The sequence below is a fragment of the Rhododendron vialii genome, chromosome 4a (assembly GCF_030253575.1).
Source record: "Rhododendron vialii isolate Sample 1 chromosome 4a, ASM3025357v1".
In the NCBI taxonomy this organism is placed as follows: Eukaryota; Viridiplantae; Streptophyta; class Magnoliopsida; order Ericales; family Ericaceae; genus Rhododendron; species Rhododendron vialii.
In genome coordinates this window covers 30,927,501-30,939,856 of record NC_080560.1, presented here as the reverse complement: position 1 = coordinate 30,939,856, position 12,356 = coordinate 30,927,501, and the positions used below count along the sequence as shown (strand labels likewise).

At 38.7% G+C, this 12,356-nt stretch overlaps 2 pseudogenes; one reads left to right on the top strand and one right to left on the bottom strand.

Moving 5' to 3' along the window:
* Positions 1-1,438: 1,438 nt before the first annotated feature.
* Positions 1,439-3,674, top strand: LOC131323897 (large ribosomal subunit protein uL2z-like; annotated as a pseudogene).
* Positions 3,675-4,876: 1,202 nt separating this feature from the next.
* On the bottom strand, positions 4,877-8,271 carry LOC131323896 ((-)-germacrene D synthase-like; annotated as a pseudogene).
* Positions 8,272-12,356: the final 4,085 nt, after the last annotated feature.

Sequence of the window (12,356 nt, the reverse complement as noted above, 5' to 3'; positions counted from 1 at the left end):
CAGCAAGGTAGATATACAAACTGTTGTTTCATGTACAAAATAAGAACAGGCCCTTGCAACTCAACTAACCATAAAAAACCCAATGAGTTTCAGATTGCAGGAGCTGGGAGAAACAAATGCAGTTTTCATGCCGTCGAAGCTAAAAATCGACAGAAGAAATACAACAAACCCCCACAACTAATTAATATGTAACAATTTCAAAAGCACAAACAACAAACATTTATTTCACTCCTCAATAATGTTTTTTCTAAGATCTTTCACTACAAATACTTAATACTACAAGACAACTATAGGCAACACATCACCTGAGTCCCGACCAATAAAAAAAACCTTTATAGTAATATATCACCGCAGACTCCTGCATTTGCTTATTTATGAATCCGCCTTGTCGAATTTCAGTACAACCATAGGTTCAATTGTGATTCTGGGAATATCTAATCCTGCAAAAAGCTCGCACACTTGGTGCTAAGAAAAAGCATTTGGAAACAGAGCAAAGTGTTTTTGGTGACCTCAGCATTCACAAGGTATCATCAATTTCATCGTGCAATCCTTAGCCTTCAGATCCGTAACAATGACCCTCCCAATAGGATTGTACTGAATAAACCGCCACAGATCAAAGCAAACGAGGGCTAGAGTCTCAGATCTCTTGATGTCTCCAATATTAATAAGGAATATTGTAATAAGGACCCTGAGGATTGGCATACAAAAAGGATAATGGTACATATATAAATCTGTACCAGCACGCACAAACCCTTTTTGGGCCTGCTTTGGGTCCCAAAAAAATGATTGGAACCGCTCATTTTGTTTAAAATACTTTGTTTACAGTCCTTAAAAAAAGTAAGCTCAAGCCAGTATCGGTAATGGCGTTTACGAAACATCCAACTTTGCTTGAGAATTCAAGCTTGAATTCTGGGACAAAGTGGGACATTTCCTAGACACTCTAACCGATACGACTGTAAACAAAATATTTTAAACAAAATGAGCAGCTCCGATCTTTTTTTTTTGGATCCGAAACGGGCTCAAAAAGGGTATGTGCACTCTGATACAGATATACCAATAGCACCTGGCATCCTACGATAAAGCATGCACAAGGAGGAAGAATGACATGCCATTTAAAAGAAAGGAATTGCAGCAACCTTGAGATGAAATGAAAGATACCAAAATAATGCAAAATCATAACATTATAGAGGTGGAAGAGCACAACGAAATTCCTTCTAATGGTGTGATTGGACTATGAATTAGTGAAGGGAAAATAAAAGGAAAGGTTAAACAAACCAGGAAAAGAATACAACTATGACTAAAACAAATTTTAAAAATTGTTGAAAACAACATTGACAATTTTTCCCAAAAAACTCACTTTTTTTTCTTGAGAAATGCGAGTACAAATAGACTGGACATTGGGAATTGAGAAATACTCCAGAAGGGAACTTTAAACCAGATGGCGATTCCCTTTCGAAACCATACAACATTCTTGCAAATCATGCGATACAACCTAATGGTCGGAAACATCCTGCCCTTAAGGTCTATTCCCGAAGGTGCCGTTGTTTGTGACGTTGAGAACCATGTGGGTGACCGTGGGGTCTTGGCTAGGGCTTCTGGTGATTATGCCGTTGTTATTGGTCAAAACCCTGATAACGATACCACGAGGTATGCAAAATCTCTGTGTGTTAGCGTTTTTCTGTTTATGAAAATGCAATGCTGACATTTCTTAGTCTACCGTAATCGACAGTTAGTTGATGAACATAGTGGCATAATTAATTTGTTGTTAACGAACAGTTTTCACAGCCACATCTAAGAATCTGAAGCTTCTACGGATAAGGGATTTTTGGCTTTTGACCCATAACAGACTTATAATTTGAGTACAAGGATACGAATTAGTTTATTTATTTTGGTGGGCAAACTGGCATATATGTAGAATCTAAGAAAACTTGTTATTGTGTAAGTTATCCCTAATTATTATGATGATCATTGTGCATCCGATTGTCAGAATGAGTTTCATCGTCTATCCTAAATTCAATTGGTGTTAGGGAATATAATGAGTGCTTTCCGTTTTTTTTTTTTTTACGGCATTCATCATTGTACCTAAGGTCTAGTTTTAGACTGATTGTAGAGAGCGGCATTGTGTTGCCGACAATGCAAAAAATTCTTGAAGGCATAGAAAATAAAGCAATAAAAATTGTTCTTTGCGAGCAAATACTCGCATTCGTTGACTTCGCGGCCAACATACTGCAAGAAAATTTGTCTGATCGTTTTCATGATCGGTTTTGTTATTGTCAGCTTACTGGACTGACGATAATCACACTAAAAGACAAGAAAAATACGTATTTCTGTGCATTTTTTGCATCCTTTAATACACATTCACACACCTACTATCGTCGGCTGATTTAAGAATTTTCCTTTCATGGTTATCACAGTTTGAGCAACCCTTTTTCTATTCCCTATTGGTTGATAGCACAAAATCACACCGGCCAAGTGGCCACTTTAATTTGTCAGTTACTACTTTAGCAACATGCTTGTCAAGCCAGACAAACATGTCACTTAAACTCCCATGTTCAAAGTTTGTGAACTCGGTCAAAAGAAGTTAATTAGAGCTTGGGGTTTATAAAGTAGAATTAATTTATTTGATCAGTTCAACTAGGAATAGGGCTTGTGATTTTGCCGTTGTTTTGTTTGCATGTTTTTTTTTTTTTTTGGAAACGGAAAAATATTATTAAGGAATACTTGATAAAGGGTATATCAAGTTGGGGGGAGAGGAGAGGGGGATCTAACTAAAAGTTTTAGTTTGTACGTTGGTTTGGGCTTACAAAGCAATTAGCTATTCAGTGTCATATAAGGACATCGAATCTTCATATTTCTTTATGATAGAAACTTATTCACGGTAGAGCCGTGAACAAATTTTTCGTAGAGCCGTAATCAAGTTTTTTGCGGATTCGTGCAGTTGCAGCCTTCCGTCGTTAACACAATCAGTTGTTGAGATTGTTTTTCAATTCGGACCATTCAAAAATATTTTGGACGCACGCGATTGGGCTCCGTAACCCATTTTCACGGTATCCTCCATAAAAAAGATATTCTTTTCTTTATATGTTGTTTACTTTTTGAAATCACCACTTCAACAATGTGTGGAATTTCCACAAGTACTCTTTGTCAAGTTTTTATAAAAGAAATTGCCAATAAGAAAAAAACAATGTGTTCCCACACTAGTGAGAATTAAAAATATTTTTTCATATGCTTATTAGGATGTATTGCACTACTATTTTCTTTCATGCAACTACAAGGTGGCTGTTTTTGTTTGCAACTTTGCATAAGTGATCCCTGCTACTTGATGTGCTATTGACAGGATCAAACTCCCATCGGGAGCGAAAAAGGTTGTGGCTAGAGGGTGTCGAGCGATGATTGGCTAGGTTGCCGGAGGAGGGCGCACGGAGAAGCCATTGCTCAAGGCTGGTAATGCATATCACAAATTCAGAGTCAAGAGGAACGGCTGGCCCAAGGTTCGTGGAGTGGCTATGAATCCAGTGGACCATCCCCACGGCGGTGGTAACCACCAACATATCGGTCATGGCAGTTGCGTCAGTCGTGCTTGTGTGCCTGGTCAAAAGGTTGGTCAAATTGCTGCCAGGCAGACTGGTTGTGGCTGTGTTAAAGTTATAAGAGAGCTTAAATCAGATTTTTGAAGAATCAGTCAGTGTTTGTTTTTGTTTTTGTTAGTATTTATTTGCATTTTGTCAATTTTGAGTGTCAAAACCTGAGGGCAGGGGTGTTAATCAGTTTTAATTTGTTGGTAATTTCAAACAATAGTATTCAGCCTTGTTGGTGATTAATTTAGAACTACTTTTGTTTTCTTGAATGATCATTCGTCATTTTATTTATATTTTGCTTTTTTATAAAATTGTTTTATTACTATTGAATTTGGCGATCAATTTTAGTTGACTATTCTCGGTTGATAAACAAGTGCAGAAAAGGTCCATTCAAACTTGGTTTGATCAAAGCATAACGAATTTTGAGTATATGATATTCAAAAAATAAATACTTATTTTAATGAGTGGAATACACCCTAATTGTTGATGTAGAAGTATCTCCTAAAATAAAAAATGAACACCAACAACAAATGCCCTTTCATTTATGGACAAATAAAAAAAGAGCGAAAAGTGTGTGCACTGCAGTCAAGAGAGAGAGAGAGAGAGAGAGAAGATTAACTGGGTGAGCTAGCTAGCTAGTTTCAAATGAGTTTTACACTCATATAAGTAGTTTTTAAACGTCAGTGAACTACAAAAGGTTTGCACCAAACTTTTCAACTGCACCATATATATCATCCCCGATGGGAATATTGTCTGGTACGTCTTCTCGGAGTGGAATGCTGCAGGGGATTTCGAAAGACACTACCAAATACCAATATCTTAAAAATTCTGCCGTATCGTTCGATTTGAGAGGTTATTCAGTGGCACTCTGACACCGCCAAGATTACAACGGTACAATGGACATAGATATCAGAGAGACATCTAATTTATTCTTTACTCCGGAGCACATCTCAGCCAACTTCACACTCGTTATGACGATTGAAGAAGCGGCTATATTCCTAGAGGGGAAAACACTTTGGAAATAAAATTAAAAAAAACGAACAACATTTTATGGCACTTATGAGTAAATTGGTTACGATTAAGATAACTGTTTGCTAATTGATCGGAATGGAATCGATGAGCACTGACGTTACGCACTGCTTCACCTTTTTTTCGGAATGAGTGTACCCATCTCCACCCATGTATATAAGATTGATCACTCCTTCAAGATTGAGAACTCGGGCGAGGATAGGCATTGGGACCGCGGTCGGGCGGAGGCACTCTACGTTCATGTCTTTCCATGCATTTGCAATTCTTTCTCAAAATTCTACATAAACCTCTTCTTCTGTGACACCATGTTGTTTCTTGTAGCATTCAACTGCCGAGGTTTCGTGGTCTCTCTCTTGCTCATGCTGCAACTGCAACACCAGAAATGATAAAGGTCAAATTATGATTTTTTTGCGTGGCTGATAATTCATTGGGGGCTGGCGAAAGGACATGATGATTTGGGAACATAGATCGATCCCACAGTACCGTGGCTAACAATGTGGAGGAAGAGGTTCAAATTTTCTTTAAAAATCTGATTATGGTGACTCAAACTTTCATCAGGGTAAGGGTGTTGGTATGCAACATTAGTTCCCTGAAACAGATTTGAGTCACCTTAATCAATCGCTCTCCGCTGCCACATTGTACGTTCTACAATAGCGAGGGATCAATATATTACGTTTGGTTTTACAATAGAGATGGATCAACTAGGGCATTAGAGGTGAAAGGTAGTCAAAAGTATATTCAAAGTTTGCAAGCCCTAATCATATGATTTTGCAACTGCAGAATATTGGAATTTAGTCCATATTTTCTTATTAGTCCTTACCTTGTGGCCAGCCATATCATCCATGAGTCTGCAAATCACGGATGCAGCTTCAAGAATTAAGGAATCACTTGACACCCATTTGAAACTCTCTCTGGTCACCAAATCCCCCGTGCCAACAAGGGAAGTTGTTGTAAGCATTTTGTAAGCACCGGTTACAAGCGCAACTCTCATATACTCTTCTATACTTGGAATATAGCCTTCGTGACACCATTTGGCTTCCTCAAAGTATGCTCTAATTAAATTCTTCATCTAAAATTGTTAACAGAAAAAAAAATTGCAATTAGTGTTAACGAAATATCATTTTTTATTTTTCGCTAATAAAATATAACTCGGGTTGAGACTTACTGCAGATTTTGTATAATTGACACGATATGATCTTCCTTCCTTGGCCATTTCTTCATCAATCATGTTGTAAACATCCAATAGTTCTTGATAACACAGTTTCATGTACTCTGACAGTTGATCCAAGGCACTCTTTTCCAACCTGAAATATCATTTACGACCGCTAAACTTCCATAATCTTAGGCTGTATTTGCATCGTTGAATTACTAGTTGATTTGTGAAGCTAATTTTATTTCATTTCAATTTTCCTTTTGCATTTATAACGCTGTGAATTCCATTTCAAATCCACGATTCATGGAGTCTTGTAATCTCAATCTTGAACAATGGAAGTGATTTTTATATTTTTAGGGACTCAAATGAAAATTAAGATCACTAAAAGGGGCACGAATTTAACCTTTCAATTGCATCAGTGAAGAGTATAAGTTCTTCTAAGGTACCATAGACATCATAAATGTCATCCATAATTGAAGCCAAGGCAATCACTTTTGTTAGAATCCTCCTACCAAGAAAATATTGGGGCTCAAAATACACTCCCAGTATCCAAAAGTAGCATTCCACCTCTCTGTCCCTTGCAAATGGCAGCTTTCTGGCAAAGTCCAAATCCTTCCACCACCTGAAAAACCATAACAAAAAAAGGAAGTGCCATGAAACAAGATCAATATCTCAGACTTGTTAAATCACTACGGTTCAACTTGAATGATGAAGCAAATCACCTTGTGATTTCACTTTATCTCCTTCTGATGCAACTTTTGCCAGCGGTTGAAATCCAATTTTGCAAAATCCAATAGAGCTTTGTTATGGGAATCCTATTGTTCATAAAAGAGGATGTAATGTCGTGCCTCGAGCCTTGGCAGGCCCGTGTGGATGGGCTGATTTAGAGCATGAACTACTTGTGCTGCAATTCCATTGTTTAAGTTGGGTACCACAGATTTGAGGTGTGTGGTCGTAAAATCCAATGCTTCGTCCAATATATCTTCTCCGCGAACCCTCAAATGTGTAGCTTCGTACAAGCTTACCATTCCTCGCACATCACCTATTACATATTCTTGAAATTTTCCTTTATTGTCCTTGAATTTGTTAAACACATCTGTGTAAACCATTCGACACATGATCAACGAGGCGAGAAAAGTAAATAACATGTTCGTATATTTTGTAACAAGTGACAAGACATATTGTATTTAGGCTTTTAGGCATTTTGAATTTTCTATATTGTTTATTGTATATTTGGGCCTTTTGGCCCTTAGGTGTTGCATTGGGTTTCTCCCTTTACTTTGGTTCCAACTTTTGGTTGGATACCTTTCCCCTTCCCCCTAATAAAATGTTATTTTGCCGTTCCAAAAAAAGGCATGGTAAAATTTCAAAGTTCGAATGGCCAAATGATAAAATTGTACCAAAAATTACTCGAACTCATAAGTGGGCAAACGGTAATGATCAAGGTAGAATTTGCTAGAGTTTGAAGGGGCCAAAAGCTAATTATCCAAATAGAGGTAATTATTAAATCGAACCAATTTCAAAGAGCTTGTTGTTGGATTTATGTTGGAGTTGTGAAGTATGATTTCAACTTTGTTTATTAATCTTTTTGCTGACAATAACAGATTTCGACCTAAATATGCGTATTACAAAAATCGGAAATGTAACCAAATAAATATGGGTATTAAGTAAAAGAGAATTACCACAGGAGACAGGATGTCCATGCTATCTAAGCAGTCGAAATGAGAGAGCCACAGTGTACAGATCTTCATCGTTGGTCACTTCATGATAGGTTTCATAGATATCCTGTAATGCAGTCTCAATCTCGATTTTAAAATGGTAGGCCACACCTAGGCGTTGAATTGCATCAATCAAGTTCAGCTTCTGTGAAGGTTTATCAGCTCTCGCCACTATCTTCTGTCTCAATTTTTCTTTGAGTTGCTCAATTCTTTGGTCCGTTTTGACATCTGCTTCCTATGAAAACAATGATAAATATGCTCATTTGGAACTAGTCTAATGTAGTGTCTTACATGATACTAAACATGCCACAAACGGGTGCCCCATAGTCCGCCTATGAACTATATAGCATTCAAACAGCAGTACTTGTCACCAATATATTAATGAAACATTTGTAACCTCTAAATCATATATCCATAAAAATCTTGGCTTTGTGAAGAGAACGAAAAAAGTATGATGGAAACGAAGATAGTGAAATTATATGCATTACCATGTAACTCAATCGAATAAGAATATTTTTAGGCTTCTTTTTCACAATATATCCTAAACCTAGACTAGTATAATTTTTTATTTTTTTTGCATTTATGCTGATCATATTGGAGGACTGTAATGATTTAATTTAAGTATTCTATATATGATTAAGACAATCTGAGACAATTTTACCGTGATGACAGAAGCATATGAAAGAAAATAATCTGCCCAAACACTAGGATGAAAATTTGCAGAGCGACGTGGAGTGACCTTGGGTAATTTGCTATGGGTAAATGTAAGAGTTGGAGTAGAGTTTATTTCCATTTTTTCTGGTGGGAGGCAATGAACGGTAAGAGAAGAGGGACTAAACAAGAAAGAACACGCTTTAGTGCTTGCTTTCACTCTCTGGCTGGGGCTTGCTATTTATAGAGTTTGGATCGATGAGCTACTATTCTAAAAAAAATAGTAATAATAAATGAAGATCGCTTGCAAATATAGGGCAAGAATACCATTTAATTTCCTGCCTAGGAAACCATCAATATCATACAAAAACCAAGCCGCAGCGTATTAACTATTAAGAGGGTGCACACATCAAAATCAGCCACTTCTTCTAGCAGATTTAACTATTGGTGTGTTTTCGCTTTATTATTGGACTATAGGCTGTTATTGATAATAGTCAAATTATTTCCGCTAAATGGTACTATTAGAGGTGGCAATCCCAACCCATATTTCTTAACCTGTCCAAATTCGCCCACTTGTAACCCCAACCCAACTCACCCATATTATATAATAGGTTGATATGGGTTCAACCCTTATTAACCCATATTTTTATGGGTTTAGATAGGTTGAGAGTGATTTTAATATGGGCTAGAATTAAAAATGGTCCAACACCTCTTTTTCTCTCTCGCCCGTCTCTCTCTGATTCTCTCACTACAATCCAATTCACCCATCTCTCTCTCTCTAACTGTTTCTGCAACAAAACTCAAAAAGTAACGCACTAGATTCAGGGTGGATTTGAATTTAAAAGATAAGTGGCTTAGTTTTGTCTTTTTTTAAATTTTTTTGCATTTGTTAATTTTGCGTTAAATTTTTGTGACTTAATGATTCGTCTTGACGAGAGGAATCAGAAAAGTAAAATATTTTTTTTATCGAAACTCATAATTTTTTAAATAAAGACAAAAATAAGTCAATAAATCAACTTAGAGAAGTAATTTAGAGAACCCTGTTATGGATACACCATTTGGTCTTTTTTTGTGTTTATTGTTTTGCGACAAGTATTTTACGATTTTTGATTCGCTCCAATTGGAAAAGTAAAAAATTATGTCTTTTATCCAAATATTTTAAAAAACATGCAAGATAAAGCCTCTGTTTTTTGGGATTTATCTTGAATATTACAAAAAATATTAGGTAAAAGTAAAAAAAATAATTAATTTTTCGATTCTCTCATCGAGACGAAATAATAGGGGTAAAAATAAGCAAATACAAAAAAAATTTGAATAGAGAAAAAAAAAAGTCACTTAACTTTTTAATCCAAACTTAAGCGGGCTCTTCGTAAATCTCTCCCTGCATACATGAACTAACCATATTCTGTACTCATATTCTTGTACAAGTATCATTGATTTTAATAGCAAAATCATAGACAATTTCGTGCTTTTTTTAAGGCATGACTTGGGTTTTTTTTTTTCTTATTGATTCCGAAAGGTTCGTAGATGTGGTATTTTTGTTTAGCAAGTCTGAGTTTTGATATAGGGGAATTAGTTTTTTTTTTTTTTTAAATAAGAAGAAAAATAGGTTGGCTGGGTTTACCCTAGAAATTGGGTAAATCATATTCTGTACCCATATTTAACTCGTTTACTTTTTGACCCATATTCAACCTGTGACCCATTTCAAACCGTCCAAATCCGCCTAAGCTCACCCATTTGCCACCTCTAGGTACTATGTTAGTTGATGTATGTGATCAAGAGAATAGCATGTTGGGAAAAAATTCGGCAATAACAGAAATTCCAAAGAACTTTCTTGACAGAATAATGGCCATGAATAGAGGTTAATGCAGGCATTTGCACCTGCCATTCATTCCGGCAGTTTCGTGTATTGATTCTCCCTATTCAAGGCTGGGAATTGAATTCCCGTATTCAATTCCTGACTGTTTTCAAAGGCACCTGAGCAGTATAAAAGGGGCAGTGCTCTCTTCATTCTGCACAAAAAAAATCCACCCTTCAACAGCTCTGAAATTCGTTCTTGTGTGAGAGAGAGACAGACAGTAGTGAGTTCGCCAAGGCGGTCGACGGTGGTGTTCCGACGGCTTGCGGTATAGCCGAGCCAACCCTGGGAGGAAGACGCCGAACAAGATCCTACAACACCGACGGTAGGCGGCGAATCTTTCTTAAGGAGACTGTGGTATCACACAGGACTCGGTTTGATTTTCATTCAATCTGTTTGTATCTCGTTTCATAATCTGTCTATTGTTATGTATTCTGTAACTTCGAATTATCAATGGAATTGTTCTCTGGAATTTTCTGTTATTGCCGTATTTTTCCCAACAAGCTTAAGAAAGATTTTGATCAATTGATCGGCAAATGAATTCCAGAAAGCAGTTTCTGTTTTGGACTAACATTTGAGTTGCAAGAACAGATTTATGACTGGACAGATTCATGGTATAAGGAGTTCGATCAATCTGCCGATGATTCATACGAGATTATCACGGATTGATTAATGGTCGTAACGTGATACGATAACAGATCCACTTGGCTACGGCCATGGCCTGTCGTGCGCGACATGGCCACTGCTCGGAGATGGAATTAACAGAAAGGCTACGGCCTAAGGCAGTCGTGCGCGGCTTGGCCTTGGATCAATTTTGGTTGGCCTCTGGGGTGATCTACTTGGCTTCTGCCTGGACATCGCCTGGCCTTGATCCCACTGTTATGATCTGCTTGGCAGAGGCGATTTGGGTGCTAGGCATGTGATTAGCCAGAGGTGGCTTGCGGCCTTGTGTGCCTTGCCTGAAGTGATTAGCCAGTGGTAGGCGTGAATCACTCAGCCTTGGTGCGCGGCCTATGTGGTGTTAGCCGGTACCCAAATTACGCTGCAAAGCAGAAGGGGAAGTCAGATGGCCACAATCATGCTAGTAGCAGATTGTGTATACCGTTTACCTTTCGGGGGCGCTGCCCATCCCCGCTGAGGGCGCTGCCCTCAAACTCCCGCCTGGGGGCGCTGCCCCCAAGACCCCCGCCAGGGGGCACAGCCCCCTGAGACCCCCGCCAGGGGGCGCGCCCCCTGGGACCCCCAGGTTACGTGGAACTATGGGGGATGTTAGACTTAGCTTGTTTGATAGATTGTTAATCTATTCATGTATAGCTTGTCAATTTAATTTTGAGATTTGTTCTCTTATATGTGGTTGTTCCTAATTTCAGGAAAACATGACAACTGAGCAAGGGAAAACTACTGGCACTAGCAAAGAGAAAGAGACTGGTAATATCAGTGGCAATGGAAATGGCGGTGTGGCTATTCCAATTCATGCTCCTATTCCTGGGATTCCCTCCGTTCCAATGTCTCACGTGGAGAGACCGGGCAAATTTGTTGGGGTAGACTTCAAAAGGTGGCAACAGAAGATGTTGTTCTATCTCACCACCTTGAACTTGGCAAAGTGGCTTGTCGAGGAAGCACCTGCTATTGCTGAGGACGATCCTGACACTCAGAAGCGAATTGATGTGGCCAGATGGAAAGAGCATGACTACATGTGCAAGAATTATATTCTGAATGCTCTAGATGATTCGCTGTATTCTGTGTATGGCGAGGCTCCGTCAGCAAAGGAGTTGTGGGATTCCTTAGACAGGAAATACAAGATCGAGGGTGCTGGGTCCAAAAAGTTTGTTGTGGGCCGGTTCCTTGATTATATGATGGTGGACTCCAAGTCTGTGGCAGTCCAAGTCCAAGAGCTGCAGCTCCTGCTCAACGAGATCAGGACTGAAGGGATGATTCTGAGTGAAGCATTCCAGGTGGCCGCGGTCATCCATAAGCTACCTCCAGCATGGAAAGAATTCAAGAGCTATCTCATGTTCAAGAATAAGGAGATGACCTTGGAGGCTCTTTTCATCAAGCTCCGTATTGAAGAGGAGAATCGGGGTATGGATAGGAGTGCAAAGGCCTCCTACATGGCCAAGGCAAACATGATGGAGCATGGTCAATCTTCCGGTGGGAGGAAAAATCAGAATGACAGGCGTTCTGACAAGCGGTCTGACAAGCAAGCTGGCAAGCAGAAGGACAAAAGTGTCAATCTGGGACCGAGAGGTGGTGTTGCCAAGAAACCAAGAGAAAAGTTTCAGGGTACTTGCTTTAACTGCAACAAATTCGGGCATAGAGCTTCGGAGTGTACGAAGCCACCAAACCCTCGCACTCAGGCGCACTTGGCT